Here is an 8,251-nt window from a genome sequence, read left to right on the forward strand (position 1 = left end):
TTCTCTCGGCTCTGTCTATGGTCCATGGTGAGGTTTTCTACCGAGATGCTTTTTAAGGCTCTTTGGGTTGACTTCACCTCGGTTTTCATCAGGACATCTGACAGGGGTCTGAATAAATAGTAGGCTTTCAAAGGCTCTCTTGAGAATGTATCCAAGAGTTCAATAGGTCCTGCTGAAATCTGCAAGACCTTCCTGCCCTCATTCTTGACCATCAGTGGACAGGAGAACATCACACTCAGGACAGAGTGGCTGTTCACTTCATGAAGTCCCTGAAAAGAACTCAAGTTCCTTTTCTTTTCATTCTCTGCCTTCGCTTTTAAAGCATTGTTTTTCACTCCACTCTTTATCCGTTCTTTCAATTTTTATCGTCTTTTAAGAAACACAGCTGTATGATGGCCGCAAAATAAAATATCTAAAAATATTTTTTTGCAAAGATGTTCGAATCAATCCGATACATTTTAAAACCTCTTTGTCGTTTTGTGTGATTTTTTTTTTAAAGTCAATCAAATCTAGTGTATAATTCACTGGTGATGATTAAGGTCACATATGCACCTGTTGAGTGTTCTTTCTTTCCTCCTGAGAAAATATTGCTTAGATTACAGAGATTAACATTAATCTTTCCTGCATACACAGACATGGTGAAGTGGCTGCACCTTTTGATGTGTGGACGAAACAAGTCTTTGGTGGAGCAGGAGCAGCTTGTTGCTACTCTTTACCCCAGAGCTGAAGAGGTGGGAAGCCAATATCAAGGCCCTCTACAGGAAGTGTGTGTGAAAGCAAAGCGCTGTGGGCATTCCTGCCGGGATTCCGCATTATCCTTTCCGAGATCCGAAAGCAGGAGATCCGAGAGCCGACGACAGCACCCCTGCCGATAATGGCTCATGGCTTTCAACCCTGCACTGACTGCACAACACACAGGGGGAGATTAGGATTAATCTCAGGTCCGGCATGCTGATATTAACACCGCTTCTCACTGCTCGACTGGAGGAGCCACGCCGTCTGCTCTGAAGGAAGGTGGAAAAAACGAATAGTCTAGATTGAAGATTTGGTCCAAAGACAAAAGCCAGGTTCAAAGGCTTGTTATTTTACAGACAGCAAGGATGGGAAACTACTTTGGCAGCAGACACTTCAGTTTGGCAGCTGTCTCCATCACCATCTGTTTGAGCAATTGTGAATATTAGGGGCATTCATATTGAGTTCAGAGAAAGCCAACATTATTTAGTGCTTCGAAAACCTAGTCAACTTTTAAAACATATATATTTACCGGATCTGGACAGATATTTCTTGAACGTTTCATGACTTTATTATTATAACATACTCACTGGGGTTTAACTCTTAATGTTAGATAGAATCAAATAATACTAAGGTCAGTGTTTTATAATCTCAGAGTGTCTGACACTTTTGACTACAAACATGTCCAGCATTCAAAATGCTTCATTTTATTTAAGACACTTAAAAACGTTTAGCTATCAAAACTCAAGAAATAATTGTAGTACACAGATTCAGGTTTTCAGGTTCCTGGATCCTTTTCTCTAAGCTGGGCTGTGATTAAACTGATCTTACACAAGAACTCAAACCTGTACAGTCCCAATGGTTAAATAAATAAATAAATAAATAAATAAATAAAGAAAGAAAGAAAGAAAGAAAGAAAGAAAGAAAGAAAGAAAGAAAGAAAGAAAGAAAGAAAGAAAGAAAGAATGAAAGAAAGAAAGAAAGAAAAGTTACAGTGCAAAATAGAAATAAAGTCTTGAAGAAAGAAAGAAAGAATGAAAGAAAGAAAGAAAGAAAGAAAGAAAGAAAGAAAGAACGAAAGAAAGAAAGAAAAGTTAAAGTGCAAAATAGATAGATAGATAGATAGATAGATAGATAGATAGATAGATAGATAGATAGATAGATAGGTAGATAGATAGATAGATAGATAGATAGATAGATAGATAGATAGATAGATAGATAGATAGATAGATAGGTAAGTTAAAGTGCAAAATAGAAAGATAGATAGATAGATAGATAGATAGATAGATAGATAGATAGATAGATAGATAGATAGATAGATAGATAGATAGATAGATAGATAGATAGATAGATAGATAGATAGATAGATAGATAGGTAAGTTAAAGTGCAAAATAGAAATCAAATCTTGAAGTAAGAAAGAAAGAAAGAAAGAAAGAAAGAAAGAAAGAAAGAAAGAAAGAAAGAAAGAAAGAAAAGTTAAAGTGCAAAATAGAAATCAAATCTTGAAGTAAGAAAGAAAGAAAGAAAGAAAGAAAGAAAGAAAGAAAGAAAGAAAGAAAGAAAGAAAGAAAAGTTAAAGTGCAAAATAGATAGATAGATAGATAGATAGATAGATAGATAGATAGATAGATAGATAGATAGATAGATAGATAGATAGATAGATAGATAGATAGATAAATAGATAGATAGATAGATAGATAGATAAGTTAAAGTGCAAAATAGAAATAAGTAAGAAAGAAAGAAAGAAAGAAAGAAAGAAAGAAAGAAAGAAAGAAAGAAAGAAAGAAAGAAAGAAAGAAAGAAAGAAAGAAAAGTTAAAGTGCAAAATAGAAAGAAAGTTTGGAAGAAAGAAAAAAAGAAAGAAAGAAAGAAAGAAAGAAAGAAAGAAAGAAAGAAAGAAAGAAAGAAAGAAAGAAAGAAAGAAAGGTTAAAGTACAAAAATGAAATAAAATCCTGAAGTTATTTTAACTTAACAACTTAACTGTAACTAAATAAAACAGTCCGTTTACTGTGTTAGTTAAACAGATGGTCTGGAAAAGATTTCAAAAAGGTTGGTTAAATGTCAGACTAAAGCTCATAACAGACTCCTCATGTTCTTCAAATGAAGTTTGTGTGAGATGTTGGTGTGTGTAAGTGAGACCTGTAGCACAATGATAAACAAATGTGTGTGCTGGAGCAACTAGAGTCTCTAATCATAAAGTCACTCTATAGCTAATAACTCTAAAGTTAATATCAAATGTTATTGTAAAGCAATGCTGCAGGTTGCTACTGTATCTATTACAATATTGGCATTGAACATCAATCTCTTTTCTATATTGGAATTTAATCCAGAACAAAAATTCAACAACAAAAAAAGGCACAGAATGACCACTTTTACACACATTAAGAATCTGAATTCTATAAATCCACAAATTAGTAACACTTCCGGTGCGTCACCTCTTTTCATAAACCAGTGAATTTTTTAGATAAATTAACCCTTTGGGGCACTTCATAAGCTCCCTTTGAAGTGCCTTTGAACATTAAGGACCTTAATAAGGGTTCTTAGAGCCATACATAGAGTACATATGTAATGACAATAAAGTCATCTAATCTAATCTGATCTAATCTAATCTAATAAAAAGGTCTGACTAAATTATATTTGACACACTCGGTTATAGAGATCCACGTTAAACTTTTATGGGTTCTACAGGCGAACAACCGAGGAACCCTCAGCTGTTCTAGATTTAACCCTTATTTTGTTCCTAAGAGTGTGTTATAAATGATCGGTTACTATATATGCAGCAATTGCTGAAAGTTAAATGTTAAAAATGCATAAAATGCTATTTTTTTAATGAAGTCTGTGTCTGGAATATAAGAAATATATAAGAATATATTTTTAAAGAAGTGCTAATTTAATAAATAAATTAAAATTTATTTAATAAATAAAAAATAGCACAACAGTTTGTGCAAAAAATAAATGTATATAACACATTACAATATAAATAATAAATTATATAATGCATCCTTAAATATTACATTTGGGTGTGTGTATATATATATATATATATATATATATATATATATATATATATATATATATATATATATACGTATATATATATATATATGTACATATACATGTACATATATATATATATATACGTATATATATATATATATATATATATATATATATATATATGTATATATATATATATATATATATATATATATATATATATATATATACATATATGTGTATATATGTATATATACACATATATATACACATATATATATATATATATACTTTTAACATTAATATATTTTGTTTGCTGTGCTGTGCCCATGTCCAGTATATCATCTTAACCATTATACTGTACATATGTCATAATAAAATTCAGCACTTCCTGGAAACAGAATAGAGTCATGAATGGAATTCAGCACAGAATAGACTTTGAAAATAGTGCACAAAGCCTAATAATGTGGGCTGTGTGTGAAATGGCATGGTGTGACAGTTCACATCATTAAAGACCAATTACACTGCCATTGCACATTTAGTGCAGCTCCTTCAGCGGGAAAGAAGCTAAATGTTATTGTGTGGCTTCCCTCTCCCCCTGTTTGCTTATCCCTGTGAGAAAACCCATTTACTTCGCACTTTTGCTTACATTTTCCCCATATAGTTTCCAAGCAAGGAAACATGGAGAAAAGGAGAACACACACACACACACACACACACGGCCCTACTCACTCTCATGCTTACACCCTGAAAAGGCAAAAGTTCTTTGCTGTTATGCAAATAGAGCGATCTGTAAATGCTCGAGTGAGAATTATATTTGAATTAAATGAGGCTTTGCCTTTCTGTGACAATGAATTGCAAGCCGTGTTCTCAATGGCCGGTCCCTGAGCCGCGACCACGCTTATTATGGCCCTGACGAAATGTGAACTGACACAAATGCCGCAGCTCGCTTACAATCCGATTACTCGGCTAAAACGCATCAATGCTGGCCAAGCCACCGGCCGCTGGCGTCCCCTCATTCAAGCGCTAGAAGAACAAGCCCAACTCCTCCTCACGAACGCCAACACCCCAGGCCTCGAACTCACGCTCAACCCATCAGTCCGCCTCAATGGCAGCCTTTCGACAAGGTGCTTTTCCCCTTCTCAGGTCTAAAACAAAGCAGGAGATTGTGCTGATGGACCCAAACAGACCTTCATAGGTTTAAATAGGGAAGCTCTCTTTCCAAAAAGCCTGCACTTTGTGTGTGTGTGTGTGTGTGTGTGTGTGTGTGTGTGTGTGTGTGTGTGTGTGTCCCAATTCTCGCTGAGTGGCTTTGCCAACCGCTTCCCCTATTAATGTCGCACTAAAGAAGAATGCCTCAGGTTAGCATGACCCCGGTTTGTTTTTGTGATCGCCTTCTCAGAGTAGGGAATTAAATTTAAAGCGACGTTGACAACCACAAAGGTCTCTCCTTTTCTGAGACTGCGTGGCAACGCTATGGCTTTCCCAAAATACTATTTAACTGCTGACATTTACATGTTTTTTTTCTTTCCGCTTTTTCCCCTTTTCTCCAACACCAGAACCTGCCAAGTGGTGGGCCCTTGGATGACGCCTACAGGAAAAACATTATAAGATTCAAATGAGCAAAAAAGAAAGCATCAGTGTGTCATTTGCATGTTCTGCACTCTCTTGAGTTCAGATATGATGAGAAAACATCAAGGCTCCTTCTAAACCTCTTAATGTAAGAGATTATTTAATCTTTATGCTATCTAAAACGATAAAAGATTCTATAATTTATTATATATAACACTCATTTTTTGTAGCGTTATACACAGTGATTTTGAGGAGCTGGAAAGACTAAACAGACTAAACAGACTAAAGTTATTACATCATAAAATTAAAAAAACTATGAGCCTATCAGGTTCCAATATGCAAATGAAGAACATTCAATGATGTACCAGACGAAAGAGGTCAGGCTGTTTAGAACTGAGAGAATTTCAAATTTGCATAACATTTCTAAACATTACAAGATTTTTAAATGGAAAATTAGCACCTCTGTGCTTTGGTGGAATAAACGTATCAAGAATGATTTTCGAATAAACCCTACAAGATGCTGTAGGTAATTATAAGGAAGCAAATTACAGACATTGCCATGGATTTTGATCTGTGACACGTTTGGCCCATAGAAAGTGGAAATACACTGTGTCATGTAGATGAGTCTATCATTTAGTCTGTCTCACAAGGGTCCTAAATGCATTATAGACTCCTCGCTTTGTGTCATTCAGATTAGGACTAAGCCTATGATTCAGTTGGCAAGATTTGCATTTGCATTATAGACTGAAATACAATAATACTTTTTATAAAACTATGACTACAATGGTTTTGATGGCTTTTAAAAAACATTATTTATGTGTGTGTGTGTGTGTGTGTGTGTGTGTGTGTGTGTGTGTGTGTGTGTGTGTGTGTGTGTGTGTGTGTGTGTGTGTGTGTGTGTGTGTGTGTGTGTGTGTGTGTGCCTTTTTACATATTTAGGAAGACAAGTTAGTGTGGACTGCAAAAAAACTTTAGAGTTTGAGAAAGTGAGGAAAAAATTAGGAGGAAGTACTGGTTGAGCAGATAGTACAAACATCAGGAAAAAATACAGGTCGTTTAAAAAAAATAAACAAGTACATGCTGAAAAGGAAATACATGATAGGGAGGAAGTGAGGAGAGTGTAACAGTGTAGCAGGAGGAACAGGTGCAGTGCAGAGAATCAGGCTGAAGGAGCGTTAGTGCTGAGCTCTCTGGCTTTAATGTGTAATGTGGAGTTAATATGGATTTAATGGCTGTCAGTGCAGAGCTGCTCTCTGGCTTCAGCTCTAATCTCCTCAATACACTCACTCACACACACACACACACACACACACACACACACACACACACACACACACACACACACACACACACACACACACACACACACACCACAGCGAGGCTTAACGTGTTAAACCCCCTCAAATCGCATGGACAGGGTTGTTATTTTCAAAACAAAACCTACTGGATACTATAATAAAAATACTTAAATGATTGACAGACAGACAGACAGACAGACAGACAGACAGACAGACAGATAGATAGATAGATAGATAGATAGATAGATAGATAGATAGATAGATAGATAGATAGATAGATAGATAGATAGATAGATAGATAGATAGATAGATAGATAGATAAAGACAGATAGCCTGTTGAGACAGATCTCTCTTGGGGACAAAGTGCTATATTAGTCACAGGCTTCACAACATCCCATCAGTGCGCATTATTGCGGCCATGCATGTATTATTCTTCTTCTTCTTCTTCTTCTTCTTCTTCTTCTTCTTCTTCTTATTATTATTATTATTATTATTATTATTATTATTATTATTATTATTATTATTATTATTATTATTATGTTGTTGTCATTGTTACATTTTTATTTTTACATTTGTTTACATTTTTACATTTAATCTTTCCTGGTAAATAACTGGGAAATTACTCATAAGCCTATTAAGACACATTTTGCAAATGACGGAACAACAGTATATATATACATTATTTTTGTTATCAAGATGGATATAAGGAGAAGAAACTTATTATTATTATTATTATTATTATTATTATTATTATTAGTAGTAGTAGTAGTAGTAGTAGTAGTAGTAGTAGTAGTAGTAGTAGTAGTAGTAGTAGTAGTAATAATATTTAATCATCTGAAATGTTTTTTACTCGTGGTTTTCCGCACTGTTGAGACAGCACGAGCTCAGGATTGTCTATTTTTAAAGCCGAGTTATAAACAGCTGAATTGTAGTAAGTAAGTAAGTAAGTAAGTAAGTAAGTAAGTAAGTAAGTAAGTAAATAAGTAAGTAAGTAAATAAATAAATAAATAAATAAATAAATAAATAAACCGAGGTCCTGAATTAGCGCTCGTTCTTTATTGCGACTTAAAAAAAAACGAGGGGGAAAAAAAGGAGCTTAGAAAAGGTGCAGAAAATATTTCCTATAAGTGAATAAAGTATTATTATTATTATTATTATTATTATTATTATTATTATTATTATTATTATTGACGTCATTATATTATTATTATTATTATTATTATTATTATTATTATTATTATTATTATTATTATTATTCTGTCTTAATGATATTTTTTCCTTTTTCTTGACCTACCCAAATCTCACCTCCTCTGCGCATTAATACGCATTTATCCGCTTTAAATTTTAACAGTAGAACGTTGATAACGTGCGTGTGTAAGCGCACTCGTGTGTGTATAATTAAGCTCATCACACACTTGCTCCATGAATTTGATGACTCCACTTAGTACTTATGAAGTCTGATCCGTCATAACTTATTGCTTTCTCATTTCTGGCCCAATCAGTGCAGAGATGGGAGTGTGAAAGAGCTCAGGGAGGAGAAACTATGCTGAACTTCATTGTTCGGGGCTTTGAGTAAAAGCCTGTGCACTATAAAAACCCCACTTAGGGACAGAGACAGGCAGAGAAACACACTGAGACACAGATAGAGAA

Source organism: Tachysurus fulvidraco, chromosome 17 (assembly GCF_022655615.1).
Source record: "Tachysurus fulvidraco isolate hzauxx_2018 chromosome 17, HZAU_PFXX_2.0, whole genome shotgun sequence".
NCBI classification, from domain to species: domain Eukaryota; kingdom Metazoa; phylum Chordata; class Actinopteri; order Siluriformes; family Bagridae; genus Tachysurus; species Tachysurus fulvidraco.